The 19,644-nt window shown below is 45.0% G+C and overlaps 15 non-coding genes across 15 annotated transcripts; all 15 read left to right on the plus strand.

The window, feature by feature from the left end:
- Positions 1-298: 298 nt before the first annotated feature.
- On the plus strand, positions 299-489 carry LOC141250323 (U2 spliceosomal RNA). Its single transcript, XR_012312610.1, has one exon. It is a non-coding gene; the product is annotated as a U2 spliceosomal RNA (small nuclear RNA).
- Positions 490-1,607: 1,118 nt separating this feature from the next.
- LOC141250290 (U2 spliceosomal RNA) lies at positions 1,608-1,798 on the plus strand. The gene has a single exon (XR_012312579.1). It is a non-coding gene; the product is annotated as a U2 spliceosomal RNA (small nuclear RNA).
- Positions 1,799-2,913: 1,115 nt separating this feature from the next.
- LOC141250302 (U2 spliceosomal RNA) lies at positions 2,914-3,104 on the plus strand. Its single transcript, XR_012312590.1, has one exon. It is a non-coding gene; the product is annotated as a U2 spliceosomal RNA (small nuclear RNA).
- A 1,111-nt stretch (positions 3,105-4,215) lies between these two features.
- LOC141250314 (U2 spliceosomal RNA) lies at positions 4,216-4,406 on the plus strand. Its single transcript, XR_012312601.1, has one exon. It is a non-coding gene; the product is annotated as a U2 spliceosomal RNA (small nuclear RNA).
- Positions 4,407-5,521: 1,115 nt separating this feature from the next.
- LOC141250325 (U2 spliceosomal RNA) lies at positions 5,522-5,712 on the plus strand. The gene has a single exon (XR_012312612.1). It is a non-coding gene; the product is annotated as a U2 spliceosomal RNA (small nuclear RNA).
- A 1,115-nt stretch (positions 5,713-6,827) lies between these two features.
- LOC141250327 (U2 spliceosomal RNA) lies at positions 6,828-7,018 on the plus strand. Its single transcript, XR_012312613.1, has one exon. It is a non-coding gene; the product is annotated as a U2 spliceosomal RNA (small nuclear RNA).
- A 1,115-nt stretch (positions 7,019-8,133) lies between these two features.
- LOC141250292 (U2 spliceosomal RNA) lies at positions 8,134-8,324 on the plus strand. The gene has a single exon (XR_012312580.1). It is a non-coding gene; the product is annotated as a U2 spliceosomal RNA (small nuclear RNA).
- Positions 8,325-9,439: 1,115 nt separating this feature from the next.
- LOC141250293 (U2 spliceosomal RNA) lies at positions 9,440-9,630 on the plus strand. Its single transcript, XR_012312581.1, has one exon. It is a non-coding gene; the product is annotated as a U2 spliceosomal RNA (small nuclear RNA).
- Positions 9,631-10,745: 1,115 nt separating this feature from the next.
- LOC141250294 (U2 spliceosomal RNA) lies at positions 10,746-10,936 on the plus strand. The gene has a single exon (XR_012312582.1). It is a non-coding gene; the product is annotated as a U2 spliceosomal RNA (small nuclear RNA).
- A 1,115-nt stretch (positions 10,937-12,051) lies between these two features.
- Positions 12,052-12,242, plus strand: LOC141250295 (U2 spliceosomal RNA). Its single transcript, XR_012312583.1, has one exon. It is a non-coding gene; the product is annotated as a U2 spliceosomal RNA (small nuclear RNA).
- A 1,115-nt stretch (positions 12,243-13,357) lies between these two features.
- Positions 13,358-13,548, plus strand: LOC141250296 (U2 spliceosomal RNA). The gene has a single exon (XR_012312584.1). It is a non-coding gene; the product is annotated as a U2 spliceosomal RNA (small nuclear RNA).
- Positions 13,549-14,663: 1,115 nt separating this feature from the next.
- Positions 14,664-14,854, plus strand: LOC141250297 (U2 spliceosomal RNA). The gene has a single exon (XR_012312585.1). It is a non-coding gene; the product is annotated as a U2 spliceosomal RNA (small nuclear RNA).
- A 1,115-nt stretch (positions 14,855-15,969) lies between these two features.
- On the plus strand, positions 15,970-16,160 carry LOC141250298 (U2 spliceosomal RNA). Its single transcript, XR_012312586.1, has one exon. It is a non-coding gene; the product is annotated as a U2 spliceosomal RNA (small nuclear RNA).
- Positions 16,161-17,275: 1,115 nt separating this feature from the next.
- LOC141250299 (U2 spliceosomal RNA) lies at positions 17,276-17,466 on the plus strand. The gene has a single exon (XR_012312587.1). It is a non-coding gene; the product is annotated as a U2 spliceosomal RNA (small nuclear RNA).
- Positions 17,467-18,581: 1,115 nt separating this feature from the next.
- LOC141250300 (U2 spliceosomal RNA) lies at positions 18,582-18,772 on the plus strand. The gene has a single exon (XR_012312588.1). It is a non-coding gene; the product is annotated as a U2 spliceosomal RNA (small nuclear RNA).
- The last annotated feature ends 872 nt before the right edge of the window (positions 18,773-19,644 follow it).

A 19,644-nucleotide genomic window follows, 5' to 3' on the forward strand; every position in this document is an offset into this window, starting at 1 on the left:
TGCTAAGGGTAGACAGCTGCTCGTTCCACCCCACCCCCCGCCTTAATTGGTTCTCCTCCCTTCCAACGGTGTTGAGGCGGGTGGGAACAGCAGGGGGTGAAGGTGCTGTGTTTAAAGAGGTGGAGTTATGCAGATCTAAAACGCGTGGATTGCAGCAGCAGCAAGCCGAAAAGTGCAGGCATGTAAGGGATCTAGAGGTTGACAACATGTCTTCTTAACGGGAGTCCAGGAGCTCATCTCCACAAATGGACTTTTCAGGATCCTTGGGTGGCTCCGTAGTTTGAAACCAATTCTGGTTATCGCTTCTCGGCCTTTTGGCTAAGATCAAGTGTAGTATCTGTTCTTATCAGTTTAATATCTGATACGTCCCATATCTGGGGACCATATATTAAATGGATTTTTAGAACAGGGAGATGGAAAAAGAGCTTGCTCTGTCCACTCCACGCATTGACCTGGTATTGCAGTATCTCCAGGACCGGTGCACCCCTTCTTTTAATGCAGTTTCTAAAATCAGAAAGAATTGAATTCAATGTTTTTTGTTCATTTTGCTTGTTTGTCGGATTTTGGGATGGACTCTTTGGCTTTGCTTTTCTTCTCCTCATTGGATTTTTCATGTTCAAAGTTGCAGAAGCCAGATTACAAGCTCATTTTGGTTCATCTTCAGCAACTGTGCATTGCATTGCCATGTAATGTGATGCAATGCTATCTTTCTAGCTCTCCCTTTTTACTTCCTTTTGGATAAACAGACATATTAGGCAAGCATTTTGGAGCTTTCACCTAAATAACTACAGGTGGTGAGATAAGCTGCACAATATAATTGACCTTTCAGTATATTGTTGCACACACACCATCTATTTAGCAAATGCCCTTGTTATCAACAGCAGCCTTTTAAACTCACCTGAGCTAACAGGTATGTGCGCTGGTTACTCTGCTGCGCTTAAAATTTCTTTTTTGGTTTGCTACAATGCCTTTTCTGAAACGTTGTCTCCTTCTGCTGGAACACTGACTTCTTTCATTTAATGCCTGCAGACTATAAAAGAGAACCCAACCCAAAAAGTTTGGTTGATTAGTCTGTGGCATTCTGTTAAACTGTTGCTTATGGCGGTCTCTGTGAGCTTCTCAGCGACATTCAGCCAGCCAGGTATCCTGCCTGCAGTAGATGGAATGTGGCAATGGAACGCTGGCTGCGCGTGTCATAATAGGCTCTGAGCCTTTATATACCTGTGCACAGCAGCAGCCACCTTCAGTCTGCTGCTGGCACCAGCCAGCAGCAGCAGCAGCAGGAGAGGTATGTAATCAGGAGCCCTCCTGCTAAGGGTAGACAGCTGCTCGTTCCACCCCACCCCCCGCCTTAATTGGTTCTCCTCCCTTCCAACGGTGTTGAGGCGGGTGGGAACAGCAGGGGGTGAAGGTGCTGTGTTTAAAGAGGTGGAGTTATGCAGATCTAAAACGCGTGGATTGCAGCAGCAGCAAGCCGAAAAGTGCAGGCATGTAAGGGATCTAGAGGTTGACAACATGTCTTCTTAACGGGAGTCCAGGAGCTCATCTCCACAAATGGACTTTTCAGGATCCTTGGGTGGCTCCGTAGTTTGAAACCAATTCTGGTTATCGCTTCTCGGCCTTTTGGCTAAGATCAAGTGTAGTATCTGTTCTTATCAGTTTAATATCTGATACGTCCCCTATCTGGGGACCATATATTAAATGGATTTTTAGAACAGGGAGATGGAAAAAGAGCTTGCTCTGTCCACTCCACGCATTGACCTGGTATTGCAGTATCTCCAGGACCGGTGCACCCCTTCTTTAATGCAGTTTCTAAAATCAGAAAGAATTGAATTCAATGTTTTTTGTTCATTTTGCTTGTTTGTCGGATTTTGGGATGGACTCTTTGGCTTTGCTTTTCTTCTCCTCATTGGATTTTTCATGTTCAAAGTTGCAGAAGCCAGATTACAAGCTCATTTTGGTTCATCTTCAGCAACTGTGCATTGCATTGCCATGTAATGTGATGCAATGCTATCTTTCTAGCTCTCCCTTTTTACTTCCTTTTGGATAAACAGACATATTAGGCAAGCATTTTGGAGCTTTCACCTAAATAACTACAGGTGGTGAGATAAGCTGCACAATATAATTGACCTTTCAGTATATTGTTGCACACACACCATCTATTTAGCAAATGCCCTTGTTATCAACAGCAGCCTTTTAAACTCACCTGAGCTAACAGGTATGTGCGCTGGTTACTCTGCTGCGCTTAAAATTTCTTTTTTGGTTTGCTACAATGCCTTTTCTGAAACGTTGTCTCCTTCTGCTGGAACACTGACTTCTTTCATTTAATGCCTGCAGACTATAAAAGAGAACCCAACCCAAAAAGTTTGGTTGATTAGTCTGTGGCATTCTGTTAAACTGTTGCTTATGGCGGTCTCTGTGAGCTTCTCAGCGACATTCAGCCAGCCAGGTATCCTGCCTGCAGTAGATGGAATGTGGCAATGGAACGCTGGCTGCGCGTGTCATAATAGGCTCTGAGCCTTTATATACCTGTGCACAGCAGCAGCCACCTTCAGTCTGCTGCTGGACAGCCAGCAGCAGCAGCAGCAGGAGAGGTATGTAATCAGGAGCCCTCCTGCTAAGGGTAGACAGCTGCTCGTTCCACCCCACCCCCCGCCTTAATTGGTTCTCCTCCCTTCCAACGGTGTTGAGGCGGGTGGGAACAGCAGGGGGTGAAGGTGCTGTGTTTAAAGAGGTGGAGTTATGCAGATCTAAAACGCGTGGATTGCAGCAGCAGCAAGCCGAAAAGTGCAGGCATGTAAGGGATCTAGAGGTTGACAACATGTCTTCTTAACGGGAGTCCAGGAGCTCATCTCCACAAATGGACTTTTCAGGATCCTTGGGTGGCTCCGTAGTTTGAAACCAATTCTGGTTATCGCTTCTCGGCCTTTTGGCTAAGATCAAGTGTAGTATCTGTTCTTATCAGTTTAATATCTGATACGTCCCCTATCTGGGGACCATATATTAAATGGATTTTTAGAACAGGGAGATGGAAAAAGAGCTTGCTCTGTCCACTCCACGCATTGACCTGGTATTGCAGTATCTCCAGGACCGGTGCACCCCTTCTTTAATGCAGTTTCTAAAATCAGAAAGAATTGAATTCAATGTTTTTGTTCATTTTGCTTGTTTGTCGGATTTGGGATGGACTCTTTGGCTTTGCTTTTCTTCTCCTCATTGGATTTTTCATGTTCAAAGTTGCAGAAGCCAGATTACAAGCTCATTTTGGTTCATCTTCAGCAACTGTGCATTGCATTGCCATGTAATGTGATGCAATGCTATCTTTCTAGCTCTCCCTTTTTACTTCCTTTTGGATAAACAGACATATTAGGCAAGCATTTTGGAGCTTTCACCTAAATAACTACAGGTGGTGAGATAAGCTGCACAATATAATTGACCTTTCAGTATATTGTTGCACACACACCATCTATTTAGCAAATGCCCTTGTTATCAACAGCAGCCTTTTAAACTCACCTGAGCTAACAGGTATGTGCGCTGGTTACTCTGCTGCGCTTAAAATTTCTTTTTTGGTTTGCTACAATGCCTTTTCTGAAACTTGTCTCCTTCTGCTGGAACACTGACTTCTTTCATTTAATGCCTGCAGACTATAAAAGAGAACCCAACCAAAAAGTTTGGTTGATTAGTCTGTGGCATTCTGTTAAACTGTTGCTTATGGCGGTCTCTGTGAGCTTCTCAGCGACATTCAGCCAGCCAGGTATCCTGCCTGCAGTAGATGGAATGTGGCAATGGAACGCTGGCTGCGCGTGTCATAATAGGCTCTGAGCCTTTATATACCTGTGCACAGCAGCAGCCACCTTCAGTCTGCTGCTGGACAGCCAGCAGCAGCAGCAGCAGGAGAGGTATGTAATCAGGAGCCCTCCTGCTAAGGGTAGACAGCTGCTCGTTCCACCCCACCCCCCGCCTTAATTGGTTCTCCTCCCTTCCAACGGTGTTGAGGCGGGTGGGAACAGCAGGGGGTGAAGGTGCTGTGTTTAAAGAGGTGGAGTTATGCAGATCTAAAACGCGTGGATTGCAGCAGCAGCAAGCCGAAAAGTGCAGGCATGTAAGGGATCTAGAGGTTGACAACATGTCTTCTTAACGGGAGTCCAGGAGCTCATCTCCACAAATGGACTTTTCAGGATCCTTGGGTGGCTCCGTAGTTTGAAACCAATTCTGGTTATCGCTTCTCGGCCTTTTGGCTAAGATCAAGTGTAGTATCTGTTCTTATCAGTTTAATATCTGATACGTCCCCTATCTGGGGACCATATATTAAATGGATTTTTAGAACAGGGAGATGGAAAAAGAGCTTGCTCTGTCCACTCCACGCATTGACCTGGTATTGCAGTATCTCCAGGACCGGTGCACCCCTTCTTTAATGCAGTTTCTAAAATCAGAAAGAATTGAATTCAATGTTTTTTGTTCATTTTGCTTGTTTGTCGGATTTTGGGATGGACTCTTTGGCTTTGCTTTTCTTCTCCTCATTGGATTTTTCATGTTCAAAGTTGCAGAAGCCAGATTACAAACTCATTTTGGTTCATCTTCAGCAACTGTGCATTGCATTGCCATGTAATGTGATGCAATGCTATCTTTCTAGCTCTCCCTTTTTACTTCCTTTTGGATAAACAGACATATTAGGCAAGCATTTTGGAGCTTTCACCTAAATAACTACAGGTGGTGAGATAAGCTGCACAATATAATTGACCTTTCAGTATATTGTTGCACACACACCATCTATTTAGCAAATGCCCTTGTTATCAACAGCAGCCTTTTAAACTCACCTGAGCTAACAGGTATGTGCGCTGGTTACTCTGCTGCGCTTAAAATTTCTTTTTTGGTTTGCTACAATGCCTTTTCTGAAACGTTGTCTCCTTCTGCTGGAACACTGACTTCTTTCATTTAATGCCTGCAGACTATAAAAGAGAACCCAACCCAAAAAGTTTGGTTGATTAGTCTGTGGCATTCTGTTAAACTGTTGCTTATGGCGGTCTCTGTGAGCTTCTCAGCGACATTCAGCCAGCCAGGTATCCTGCCTGCAGTAGATGGAATGTGGCAATGGAACGCTGGCTGCGCGTGTCATAATAGGCTCTGAGCCTTTATATACCTGTGCACAGCAGCAGCCACCTTCAGTCTGCTGCTGGACAGCCAGCAGCAGCAGCAGCAGGAGAGGTATGTAATCAGGAGCCCTCCTGCTAAGGGTAGACAGCTGCTCGTTCCACCCCACCCCCCGCCTTAATTGGTTCTCCTCCCTTCCAACGGTGTTGAGGCGGGTGGGAACAGCAGGGGGTGAAGGTGCTGTGTTTAAAGAGGTGGAGTTATGCAGATCTAAAACGCGTGGATTGCAGCAGCAGCAAGCCGAAAAGTGCAGGCATGTAAGGGATCTAGAGGTTGACAACATGTCTTCTTAACGGGAGTCCAGGAGCTCATCTCCACAAATGGACTTTTCAGGATCCTTGGGTGGCTCCGTAGTTTGAAACCAATTCTGGTTATCGCTTCTCGGCCTTTTGGCTAAGATCAAGTGTAGTATCTGTTCTTATCAGTTTAATATCTGATACGTCCCCTATCTGGGGACCATATATTAAATGGATTTTTAGAACAGGGAGATGGAAAAAGAGCTTGCTCTGTCCACTCCACGCATTGACCTGGTATTGCAGTATCTCCAGGACCGGTGCACCCCTTCTTTAATGCAGTTTCTAAAATCAGAAAGAATTGAATTCAATGTTTTTTGTTCATTTTGCTTGTTTGTCGGATTTTGGGATGGACTCTTTGGCTTTGCTTTTCTTCTCCTCATTGGATTTTTCATGTTCAAAGTTGCAGAAGCCAGATTACAAGCTCATTTTGGTTCATCTTCAGCAACTGTGCATTGCATTGCCATGTAATGTGATGCAATGCTATCTTTCTAGCTCTCCCTTTTTACTTCCTTTTGGATAAACAGACATATTAGGCAAGCATTTTGGAGCTTTCACCTAAATAACTACAGGTGGTGAGATAAGCTGCACAATATAATTGACCTTTCAGTATATTGTTGCACACACACCATCTATTTAGCAAATGCCCTTGTTATCAACAGCAGCCTTTTAAACTCACCTGAGCTAACAGGTATGTGCGCTGGTTACTCTGCTGCGCTTAAAATTTCTTTTTTGGTTTGCTACAATGCCTTTTCTGAAACGTTGTCTCCTTCTGCTGGAACACTGACTTCTTTCATTTAATGCCTGCAGACTATAAAAGAGAACCCAACCCAAAAAGTTTGGTTGATTAGTCTGTGGCATTCTGTTAAACTGTTGCTTATGGCGGTCTCTGTGAGCTTCTCAGCGACATTCAGCCAGCCAGGTATCCTGCCTGCAGTAGATGGAATGTGGCAATGGAACGCTGGCTGCGCGTGTCATAATAGGCTCTGAGCCTTTATATACCTGTGCACAGCAGCAGCCACCTTCAGTCTGCTGCTGGACAGCCAGCAGCAGCAGCAGCAGGAGAGGTATGTAATCAGGAGCCCTCCTGCTAAGGGTAGACAGCTGCTCGTTCCACCCCACCCCCCGCCTTAATTGGTTCTCCTCCCTTCCAACGGTGTTGAGGCGGGTGGGAACAGCAGGGGGTGAAGGTGCTGTGTTTAAAGAGGTGGAGTTATGCAGATCTAAAACGCGTGGATTGCAGCAGCAGCAAGCCGAAAAGTGCAGGCATGTAAGGGATCTAGAGGTTGACAACATGTCTTCTTAACGGGAGTCCAGGAGCTCATCTCCACAAATGGACTTTTCAGGATCCTTGGGTGGCTCCGTAGTTTGAAACCAATTCTGGTTATCGCTTCTCGGCCTTTTGGCTAAGATCAAGTGTAGTATCTGTTCTTATCAGTTTAATATCTGATACGTCCCCTATCTGGGGACCATATATTAAATGGATTTTTAGAACAGGGAGATGGAAAAAGAGCTTGCTCTGTCCACTCCACGCATTGACCTGGTATTGCAGTATCTCCAGGACCGGTGCACCCCTTCTTTAATGCAGTTTCTAAAATCAGAAAGAATTGAATTCAATGTTTTTTGTTCATTTTGCTTGTTTGTCGGATTTTGGGATGGACTCTTTGGCTTTGCTTTTCTTCTCCTCATTGGATTTTTCATGTTCAAAGTTGCAGAAGCCAGATTACAAGCTCATTTTGGTTCATCTTCAGCAACTGTGCATTGCATTGCCATGTAATGTGATGCAATGCTATCTTTCTAGCTCTCCCTTTTTACTTCCTTTTGGATAAACAGACATATTAGGCAAGCATTTTGGAGCTTTCACCTAAATAACTACAGGTGGTGAGATAAGCTGCACAATATAATTGACCTTTCAGTATATTGTTGCACACACACCATCTATTTAGCAAATGCCCTTGTTATCAACAGCAGCCTTTTAAACTCACCTGAGCTAACAGGTATGTGCGCTGGTTACTCTGCTGCGCTTAAAATTTCTTTTTTGGTTTGCTACAATGCCTTTTCTGAAACGTTGTCTCCTTCTGCTGGAACACTGACTTCTTTCATTTAATGCCTGCAGACTATAAAAGAGAACCCAACCCAAAAAGTTTGGTTGATTAGTCTGTGGCATTCTGTTAAACTGTTGCTTATGGCGGTCTCTGTGAGCTTCTCAGCGACATTCAGCCAGCCAGGTATCCTGCCTGCAGTAGATGGAATGTGGCAATGGAACGCTGGCTGCGCGTGTCATAATAGGCTCTGAGCCTTTATATACCTGTGCACAGCAGCAGCCACCTTCAGTCTGCTGCTGGACAGCCAGCAGCAGCAGCAGCAGGAGAGGTATGTAATCAGGAGCCCTCCTGCTAAGGGTAGACAGCTGCTCGTTCCACCCCACCCCCCGCCTTAATTGGTTCTCCTCCCTTCCAACGGTGTTGAGGCGGGTGGGAACAGCAGGGGGTGAAGGTGCTGTGTTTAAAGAGGTGGAGTTATGCAGATCTAAAACGCGTGGATTGCAGCAGCAGCAAGCCGAAAAGTGCAGGCATGTAAGGGATCTAGAGGTTGACAACATGTCTTCTTAACGGGAGTCCAGGAGCTCATCTCCACAAATGGACTTTTCAGGATCCTTGGGTGGCTCCGTAGTTTGAAACCAATTCTGGTTATCGCTTCTCGGCCTTTTGGCTAAGATCAAGTGTAGTATCTGTTCTTATCAGTTTAATATCTGATACGTCCCCTATCTGGGGACCATATATTAAATGGATTTTTAGAACAGGGAGATGGAAAAAGAGCTTGCTCTGTCCACTCCACGCATTGACCTGGTATTGCAGTATCTCCAGGACCGGTGCACCCCTTCTTTAATGCAGTTTCTAAAATCAGAAAGAATTGAATTCAATGTTTTTTGTTCATTTTGCTTGTTTGTCGGATTTTGGGATGGACTCTTTGGCTTTGCTTTTCTTCTCCTCATTGGATTTTTCATGTTCAAAGTTGCAGAAGCCAGATTACAAGCTCATTTTGGTTCATCTTCAGCAACTGTGCATTGCATTGCCATGTAATGTGATGCAATGCTATCTTTCTAGCTCTCCCTTTTTACTTCCTTTTGGATAAACAGACATATTAGGCAAGCATTTTGGAGCTTTCACCTAAATAACTACAGGTGGTGAGATAAGCTGCACAATATAATTGACCTTTCAGTATATTGTTGCACACACACCATCTATTTAGCAAATGCCCTTGTTATCAACAGCAGCCTTTTAAACTCACCTGAGCTAACAGGTATGTGCGCTGGTTACTCTGCTGCGCTTAAAATTTCTTTTTTGGTTTGCTACAATGCCTTTTCTGAAACGTTGTCTCCTTCTGCTGGAACACTGACTTCTTTCATTTAATGCCTGCAGACTATAAAAGAGAACCCAACCCAAAAAGTTTGGTTGATTAGTCTGTGGCATTCTGTTAAACTGTTGCTTATGGCGGTCTCTGTGAGCTTCTCAGCGACATTCAGCCAGCCAGGTATCCTGCCTGCAGTAGATGGAATGTGGCAATGGAACGCTGGCTGCGCGTGTCATAATAGGCTCTGAGCCTTTATATACCTGTGCACAGCAGCAGCCACCTTCAGTCTGCTGCTGGACAGCCAGCAGCAGCAGCAGCAGGAGAGGTATGTAATCAGGAGCCCTCCTGCTAAGGGTAGACAGCTGCTCGTTCCACCCCACCCCCCGCCTTAATTGGTTCTCCTCCCTTCCAACGGTGTTGAGGCGGGTGGGAACAGCAGGGGGTGAAGGTGCTGTGTTTAAAGAGGTGGAGTTATGCAGATCTAAAACGCGTGGATTGCAGCAGCAGCAAGCCGAAAAGTGCAGGCATGTAAGGGATCTAGAGGTTGACAACATGTCTTCTTAACGGGAGTCCAGGAGCTCATCTCCACAAATGGACTTTTCAGGATCCTTGGGTGGCTCCGTAGTTTGAAACCAATTCTGGTTATCGCTTCTCGGCCTTTTGGCTAAGATCAAGTGTAGTATCTGTTCTTATCAGTTTAATATCTGATACGTCCCCTATCTGGGGACCATATATTAAATGGATTTTTAGAACAGGGAGATGGAAAAAGAGCTTGCTCTGTCCACTCCACGCATTGACCTGGTATTGCAGTATCTCCAGGACCGGTGCACCCCTTCTTTAATGCAGTTTCTAAAATCAGAAAGAATTGAATTCAATGTTTTTTGTTCATTTTGCTTGTTTGTCGGATTTTGGGATGGACTCTTTGGCTTTGCTTTTCTTCTCCTCATTGGATTTTTCATGTTCAAAGTTGCAGAAGCCAGATTACAAGCTCATTTTGGTTCATCTTCAGCAACTGTGCATTGCATTGCCATGTAATGTGATGCAATGCTATCTTTCTAGCTCTCCCTTTTTACTTCCTTTTGGATAAACAGACATATTAGGCAAGCATTTTGGAGCTTTCACCTAAATAACTACAGGTGGTGAGATAAGCTGCACAATATAATTGACCTTTCAGTATATTGTTGCACACACACCATCTATTTAGCAAATGCCCTTGTTATCAACAGCAGCCTTTTAAACTCACCTGAGCTAACAGGTATGTGCGCTGGTTACTCTGCTGCGCTTAAAATTTCTTTTTTGGTTTGCTACAATGCCTTTTCTGAAACGTTGTCTCCTTCTGCTGGAACACTGACTTCTTTCATTTAATGCCTGCAGACTATAAAAGAGAACCCAACCCAAAAAGTTTGGTTGATTAGTCTGTGGCATTCTGTTAAACTGTTGCTTATGGCGGTCTCTGTGAGCTTCTCAGCGACATTCAGCCAGCCAGGTATCCTGCCTGCAGTAGATGGAATGTGGCAATGGAACGCTGGCTGCGCGTGTCATAATAGGCTCTGAGCCTTTATATACCTGTGCACAGCAGCAGCCACCTTCAGTCTGCTGCTGGACAGCCAGCAGCAGCAGCAGCAGGAGAGGTATGTAATCAGGAGCCCTCCTGCTAAGGGTAGACAGCTGCTCGTTCCACCCCACCCCCCGCCTTAATTGGTTCTCCTCCCTTCCAACGGTGTTGAGGCGGGTGGGAACAGCAGGGGGTGAAGGTGCTGTGTTTAAAGAGGTGGAGTTATGCAGATCTAAAACGCGTGGATTGCAGCAGCAGCAAGCCGAAAAGTGCAGGCATGTAAGGGATCTAGAGGTTGACAACATGTCTTCTTAACGGGAGTCCAGGAGCTCATCTCCACAAATGGACTTTTCAGGATCCTTGGGTGGCTCCGTAGTTTGAAACCAATTCTGGTTATCGCTTCTCGGCCTTTTGGCTAAGATCAAGTGTAGTATCTGTTCTTATCAGTTTAATATCTGATACGTCCCCTATCTGGGGACCATATATTAAATGGATTTTTAGAACAGGGAGATGGAAAAAGAGCTTGCTCTGTCCACTCCACGCATTGACCTGGTATTGCAGTATCTCCAGGACCGGTGCACCCCTTCTTTAATGCAGTTTCTAAAATCAGAAAGAATTGAATTCAATGTTTTTTGTTCATTTTGCTTGTTTGTCGGATTTTGGGATGGACTCTTTGGCTTTGCTTTTCTTCTCCTCATTGGATTTTTCATGTTCAAAGTTGCAGAAGCCAGATTACAAGCTCATTTTGGTTCATCTTCAGCAACTGTGCATTGCATTGCCATGTAATGTGATGCAATGCTATCTTTCTAGCTCTCCCTTTTTACTTCCTTTTGGATAAACAGACATATTAGGCAAGCATTTTGGAGCTTTCACCTAAATAACTACAGGTGGTGAGATAAGCTGCACAATATAATTGACCTTTCAGTATATTGTTGCACACACACCATCTATTTAGCAAATGCCCTTGTTATCAACAGCAGCCTTTTAAACTCACCTGAGCTAACAGGTATGTGCGCTGGTTACTCTGCTGCGCTTAAAATTTCTTTTTTGGTTTGCTAAAATGCCTTTTCTGAAACGTTGTCTCCTTCTGCTGGAACACTGACTTCTTTCATTTAATGCCTGCAGACTATAAAAGAGAACCCAACCCAAAAAGTTTGGTTGATTAGTCTGTGGCATTCTGTTAAACTGTTGCTTATGGCGGTCTCTGTGAGCTTCTCAGCGACATTCAGCCAGCCAGGTATCCTGCCTGCAGTAGATGGAATGTGGCAATGGAACGCTGGCTGCGCGTGTCATAATAGGCTCTGAGCCTTTATATACCTGTGCACAGCAGCAGCCACCTTCAGTCTGCTGCTGGACAGCCAGCAGCAGCAGCAGCAGGAGAGGTATGTAATCAGGAGCCCTCCTGCTAAGGGTAGACAGCTGCTCGTTCCACCCCACCCCCCGCCTTAATTGGTTCTCCTCCCTTCCAACGGTGTTGAGGCGGGTGGGAACAGCAGGGGGTGAAGGTGCTGTGTTTAAAGAGGTGGAGTTATGCAGATCTAAAACGCGTGGATTGCAGCAGCAGCAAGCCGAAAAGTGCAGGCATGTAAGGGATCTAGAGGTTGACAACATGTCTTCTTAACGGGAGTCCAGGAGCTCATCTCCACAAATGGACTTTTCAGGATCCTTGGGTGGCTCCGTAGTTTGAAACCAATTCTGGTTATCGCTTCTCGGCCTTTTGGCTAAGATCAAGTGTAGTATCTGTTCTTATCAGTTTAATATCTGATACGTCCCCTATCTGGGGACCATATATTAAATGGATTTTTAGAACAGGGAGATGGAAAAAGAGCTTGCTCTGTCCACTCCACGCATTGACCTGGTATTGCAGTATCTCCAGGACCGGTGCACCCCTTCTTTAATGCAGTTTCTAAAATCAGAAAGAATTGAATTCAATGTTTTTTGTTCATTTTGCTTGTTTGTCGGATTTTGGGATGGACTCTTTGGCTTTGCTTTTCTTCTCCTCATTGGATTTTTCATGTTCAAAGTTGCAGAAGCCAGATTACAAGCTCATTTTGGTTCATCTTCAGCAACTGTGCATTGCATTGCCATGTAATGTGATGCAATGCTATCTTTCTAGCTCTCCCTTTTTACTTCCTTTTGGATAAACAGACATATTAGGCAAGCATTTTGGAGCTTTCACCTAAATAACTACAGGTGGTGAGATAAGCTGCACAATATAATTGACCTTTCAGTATATTGTTGCACACACACCATCTATTTAGCAAATGCCCTTGTTATCAACAGCAGCCTTTTAAACTCACCTGAGCTAACAGGTATGTGCGCTGGTTACTCTGCTGCGCTTAAAATTTCTTTTTTGGTTTGCTACAATGCCTTTTCTGAAACGTTGTCTCCTTCTGCTGGAACACTGACTTCTTTCATTTAATGCCTGCAGACTATAAAAGAGAACCCAACCCAAAAAGTTTGGTTGATTAGTCTGTGGCATTCTGTTAAACTGTTGCTTATGGCGGTCTCTGTGAGCTTCTCAGCGACATTCAGCCAGCCAGGTATCCTGCCTGCAGTAGATGGAATGTGGCAATGGAACGCTGGCTGCGCGTGTCATAATAGGCTCTGAGCCTTTATATACCTGTGCACAGCAGCAGCCACCTTCAGTCTGCTGCTGGACAGCCAGCAGCAGCAGCAGCAGGAGAGGTATGTAATCAGGAGCCCTCCTGCTAAGGGTAGACAGCTGCTCGTTCCACCCCACCCCCCGCCTTAATTGGTTCTCCTCCCTTCCAACGGTGTTGAGGCGGGTGGGAACAGCAGGGGGTGAAGGTGCTGTGTTTAAAGAGGTGGAGTTATGCAGATCTAAAACGCGTGGATTGCAGCAGCAGCAAGCCGAAAAGTGCAGGCATGTAAGGGATCTAGAGGTTGACAACATGTCTTCTTAACGGGAGTCCAGGAGCTCATCTCCACAAATGGACTTTTCAGGATCCTTGGGTGGCTCCGTAGTTTGAAACCAATTCTGGTTATCGCTTCTCGGCCTTTTGGCTAAGATCAAGTGTAGTATCTGTTCTTATCAGTTTAATATCTGATACGTCCCCTATCTGGGGACCATATATTAAATGGATTTTTAGAACAGGGAGATGGAAAAAGAGCTTGCTCTGTCCACTCCACGCATTGACCTGGTATTGCAGTATCTCCAGGACCGGTGCACCCCTTCTTTAATGCAGTTTCTAAAATCAGAAAGAATTGAATTCAATGTTTTTTGTTCATTTTGCTTGTTTGTCGGATTTTGGGATGGACTCTTTGGCTTTGCTTTTCTTCTCCTCATTGGATTTTTCATGTTCAAAGTTGCAGAAGCCAGATTACAAGCTCATTTTGGTTCATCTTCAGCAACTGTGCATTGCATTGCCATGTAATGTGATGCAATGCTATCTTTCTAGCTCTCCCTTTTTACTTCCTTTTGGATAAACAGACATATTAGGCAAGCATTTTGGAGCTTTCACCTAAATAACTACAGGTGGTGAGATAAGCTGCACAATATAATTGACCTTTCAGTATATTGTTGCACACACACCATCTATTTAGCAAATGCCCTTGTTATCAACAGCAGCCTTTTAAACTCACCTGAGCTAACAGGTATGTGCGCTGGTTACTCTGCTGCGCTTAAAATTTCTTTTTTGGTTTGCTACAATGCCTTTTCTGAAACGTTGTCTCCTTCTGCTGGAACACTGACTTCTTTCATTTAATGCCTGCAGACTATAAAAGAGAACCCAACCCAAAAAGTTTGGTTGATTAGTCTGTGGCATTCTGTTAAACTGTTGCTTATGGCGGTCTCTGTGAGCTTCTCAGCGACATTCAGCCAGCCAGGTATCCTGCCTGCAGTAGATGGAATGTGGCAATGGAACGCTGGCTGCGCGTGTCATAATAGGCTCTGAGCCTTTATATACCTGTGCACAGCAGCAGCCACCTTCAGTCTGCTGCTGGACAGCCAGCAGCAGCAGCAGCAGGAGAGGTATGTAATCAGGAGCCCTCCTGCTAAGGGTAGACAGCTGCTCGTTCCACCCCACCCCCCGCCTTAATTGGTTCTCCTCCCTTCCAACGGTGTTGAGGCGGGTGGGAACAGCAGGGGGTGAAGGTGCTGTGTTTAAAGAGGTGGAGTTATGCAGATCTAAAACGCGTGGATTGCAGCAGCAGCAAGCCGAAAAGTGCAGGCATGTAAGGGATCTAGAGGTTGACAACATGTCTTCTTAACGGGAGTCCAGGAGCTCATCTCCACAAATGGACTTTTCAGGATCCTTGGGTGGCTCCGTAGTTTGAAACCAATTCTGGTTATCGCTTCTCGGCCTTTTGGCTAAGATCAAGTGTAGTATCTGTTCTTATCAGTTTAATATCTGATACGTCCCCTATCTGGGGACCATATATTAAATGGATTTTTAGAACAGGGAGATGGAAAAAGAGCTTGCTCTGTCCACTCCACGCATTGACCTGGTATTGCAGTATCTCCAGGACCGGTGCACCCCTTCTTTAATGCAGTTTCTAAAATCAGAAAGAATTGAATTCAATGTTTTTTGTTCATTTTGCTTGTTTGTCGGATTTTGGGATGGACTCTTTGGCTTTGCTTTTCTTCTCCTCATTGGATTTTTCATGTTCAAAGTTGCAGAAGCCAGATTACAAGCTCATTTTGGTTCATCTTCAGCAACTGTGCATTGCATTGCCATGTAATGTGATGCAATGCTATCTTTCTAGCTCTCCCTTTTTACTTCCTTTTGGATAAACAGACATATTAGGCAAGCATTTTGGAGCTTTCACCTAAATAACTACAGGTGGTGAGATAAGCTGCACAATATAATTGACCTTTCAGTATATTGTTGCACACACACCATCTATTTAGCAAATGCCCTTGTTATCAACAGCAGCCTTTTAAACTCACCTGAGCTAACAGGTATGTGCGCTGGTTACTCTGCTGCGCTTAAAATTTCTTTTTTGGTTTGCTACAATGCCTTTTCTGAAACGTTGTCTCCTTCTGCTGGAACACTGACTTCTTTCATTTAATGCCTGCAGACTATAAAAGAGAACCCAACCCAAAAAGTTTGGTTGATTAGTCTGTGGCATTCTGTTAAACTGTTGCTTATGGCGGTCTCTGTGAGCTTCTCAGCGACATTCAGCCAGCCAGGTATCCTGCCTGCAGTAGATGGAATGTGGCAATGGAACGCTGGCTGCGCGTGTCATAATAGGCTCTGAGCCTTTATATACCTGTGCACAGCAGCAGCCACCTTCAGTCTGCTGCTGGACAGCCAGCAGCAGCAGCAGCAGGAGAGGTATGTAATCAGGAGCCCTCCTGCTAAGGGTAGACAGCTGCTCGTTCCACCCCACCCCCCGCCTTAATTGGTTCTCCTCCCTTCCAACGGTGTTGAGGCGGGTGGGAACAGCAGGGGGTGAAGGTGCTGTGTTTAAAGAGGTGGAGTTATGCAGATCTAAAACGCGTGGATTGCAGCAGCAGCAAGCCGAAAAGTGCAGGCATGTAAGGGATCTAGAGGTTGACAACATGTCTTCTTAACGGGAGTCCAGGAGCTCATCTCCACAAATGGACTTTTCAGGATCCTTGGGTGGCTCCGTAGTTTGAAACCAATTCTGGTTATCGCTTCTCGGCCTTTTGGCTAAGATCAAGTGTAGTATCTGTTCTTATCAGTTTAATATCTGATACGTCCCCTATCTGGGGACCATATATTAAATGGATTTTTAGAACAGGGAGATGGAAAAAGAGCTTGCTCTGTCCACTCCACGCATTGACCTGGTATTGCAGTATCTCCAGGACCGGTGCACCCCTTCTTTAATGCAGTTTCTAAAATCAGAAAGAATTGAATTCAATGTTTTTTGTTCATTTTGCTTGTTTGTCGGATTTTGGGATGGACTCTTTGGCTTTGCTTTTCTTCTCCTCATTGGATTTTTCATGTTCAAAGTTGCAGAAGCCAGATTACAAGCTCATTTTGGTTCATCTTCAGCAACTGTGCATTGCATTGCCATGTAATGTGATGCAATGCTATCTTTCTAGCTCTCCCTTTTTACTTCCTTTTGGATAAACAGACATATTAGGCAAGCATTTTGGAGCTTTCACCTAAATAACTACAGGTGGTGAGATAAGCTGCACAATATAATTGACCTTTCAGTATATTGTTGCACACACACCATCTATTTAGCAAATGCCCTTGTTATCAACAGCAGCCTTTTAAACTCACCTGAGCTAACAGGTATGTGCGCTGGTTACTCTGCTGCGCTTAAAATTTCTTTTTTGGTTTGCTACAATGCCTTTTCTGAAACGTTGTCTCCTTCTGCTGGAACACTGACTTCTTTCATTTAATGCCTGCAGACTATAAAAGAGAACCCAACCCAAAAAGTTTGGTTGATTAGTCTGTGGCATTCTGTTAAACTGTTGCTTATGGCGGTCTCTGTGAGCTTCTCAGCGACATTCAGCCAGCCAGGTATCCTGCCTGCAGTAGATGGAATGTGGCAATGGAACGCTGGCTGCGCGTGTCATAATAGGCTCTGAGCCTTTATATACCTGTGCACAGCAGCAGCCACCTTCAGTCTGCTGCTGGACAGCCAGCAGCAGCAGCAGCAGGAGAGGTATGTAATCAGGAGCCCTCCTGCTAAGGGTAGACAGCTGCTCGTTCCACCCCACCCCCCGCCTTAATTGGTTCTCCTCCCTTCCAACGGTGTTGAGGCGGGTGGGAACAGCAGGGGGTGAAGGTGCTGTGTTTAAAGAGGTGGAGTTATGCAGATCTAAAACGCGTGGATTGCAGCAGCAGCAAGCCGAAAAGTGCAGGCATGTAAGGGATCTAGAGGTTGACAACATGTCTTCTTAACGGGAGTCCAGGAGCTCATCTCCACAAATGGACTTTTCAGGATCCTTGGGTGGCTCCGTAGTTTGAAACCAATTCTGGTTATCGCTTCTCGGCCTTTTGGCTAAGATCAAGTGTAGTATCTGTTCTTATCAGTTTAATATCTGATACGTCCCCTATCTGGGGACCATATATTAAATGGATTTTTAGAACAGGGAGATGGAAAAAGAGCTTGCTCTGTCCACTCCACGCATTGACCTGGTATTGCAGTATCTCCAGGACCGGTGCACCCCTTCTTTAATGCAGTTTCTAAAATCAGAAAGAATTGAATTCAATGTTTTTTGTTCATTTTGCTTGTTTGTCGGATTTTGGGATGGACTCTTTGGCTTTGCTTTTCTTCTCCTCATTGGATTTTTCATGTTCAAAGTTGCAGAAGCCAGATTACAAGCTCATTTTGGTTCATCTTCAGCAACTGTGCATTGCATTGCCATGTAATGTGATGCAATGCTATCTTTCTAGCTCTCCCTTTTTACTTCCTTTTGGATAAACAGACATATTAGGCAAGCATTTTGGAGCTTTCACCTAAATAACTACAGGTGGTGAGATAAGCTGCACAATATAATTGACCTTTCAGTATATTGTTGCACACACACCATCTATTTAGCAAATGCCCTTGTTATCAACAGCAGCCTTTTAAACTCACCTGAGCTAACAGGTATGTGCGCTGGTTACTCTGCTGCGCTTAAAATTTCTTTTTTGGTTTGCTACAATGCCTTTTCTGAAACGTTGTCTCCTTCTGCTGGAACACTGACTTCTTTCATTTAATGCCTGCAGACTATAAAAGAGAACCCAACCCAAAAAGTTTGGTTGATTAGTCTGTGGCATTCTGTTAAACTGTTGCTTATGGCGGTCTCTGTGAGCTTCTCAGCGACATTCAGCCAGCCAGGTATCCTGCCTGCAGTAGATGGAATGTGGCAATGGAACGCTGGCTGCGCGTGTCATAATAGGCTCTGAGCCTTTATATACCTGTGCACAGCAGCAGCCACCTTCAGTCTGCTGCTGGACAGCCAGCAGCAGCAGCAGCAGGAGAGGTATGTAATCAGGAGCCCTCCTGCTAAGGGTAGACAGCTGCTCGTTCCACCCCACCCCCCGCCTTAATTGGTTCTCCTCCCTTCCAACGGTGTTGAGGCGGGTGGGAACAGCAGGGGGTGAAGGTGCTGTGTTTAAAGAGGTGGAGTTATGCAGATCTAAAACGCGTGGATTGCAGCAGCAGCAAGCCGAAAAGTGCAGGCATGTAAGGGATCTAGAGGTTGACAACATGTCTTCTTAACGGGAGTCCAGGAGCTCATCTCCACAAATGGACTTTTCAGGATCCTTGGGTGGCTCCGTAGTTTGAAACCAATTCTGGTTATCGCTTCTCGGCCTTTTGGCTAAGATCAAGTGTAGTATCTGTTCTTATCAGTTTAATATCTGATACGTCCCCTATCTGGGGACCATATATTAAATGGATTTTTAGAACAGGGAGATGGAAAAAGAGCTTGCTCTGTCCACTCCACGCATTGACCTGGTATTGCAGTATCTCCAGGACCGGTGCACCCCTTCTTTAATGCAGTTTCTAAAATCAGAAAGAATTGAATTCAATGTTTTTTGTTCATTTTGCTTGTTTGTCGGATTTTGGGATGGACTCTTTGGCTTTGCTTTTCTTCTCCTCATTGGATTTTTCATGTTCAAAGTTGCAGAAGCCAGATTACAAGCTCATTTTGGTTCATCTTCAGCAACTGTGCATTGCATTGCCATGTAATGTGATGCAATGCTATCTTTCTAGCTCTCCCTTTTTACTTCCTTTTGGATAAACAGACATATTAGGCAAGCATTTTGGAGCTTTCACCTAAATAACTACAGGTGGTGAGATAAGCTGCACAATATAATTGACCTTTCAGTATATTGTTGCACACACACCATCTATTTAGCAAATGCCCTTGTTATCAACAGCAGCCTTTTAAACTCACCTGAGCTAACAGGTATGTGCGCTGGTTACTCTGCTGCGCTTAAAATTTCTTTTTTGGTTTGCTACAATGCCTTTTCTGAAACGTTGTCTCCTTCTGCTGGAACACTGACTTCTTTCATTTAATGCCTGCAGACTATAAAAGAGAACCCAACCCAAAAAGTTTGGTTGATTAGTCTGTGGCATTCTGTTAAACTGTTGCTTATGGCGGTCTCTGTGAGCTTCTCAGCGACATTCAGCCAGCCAGGTATCCTGCCTGCAGTAGATGGAATGTGGCAATGGAACGCTGGCTGCGCGTGTCATAATAGGCTCTGAGCCTTTATATACCTGTGCACAGCAGCAGCCACCTTCAGTCTGCTGCTGGACAGCCAGCAGCAGCAGCAGCAGGAGAGGTATGTAATCAGGAGCCCTCCTGCTAAGGGTAGACAGCTGCTCGTTCCACCCCACCCCCCGCCTTAATTGGTTCTC

This window comes from Phyllobates terribilis, unplaced genomic scaffold (genome assembly GCF_046119375.1).
Source record: "Phyllobates terribilis strain yellow unplaced genomic scaffold, ASM4611937v1 Scaffold_5547__1_contigs__length_50871, whole genome shotgun sequence".
Classification (NCBI taxonomy): Eukaryota; Metazoa; Chordata; class Amphibia; order Anura; family Dendrobatidae; genus Phyllobates; species Phyllobates terribilis.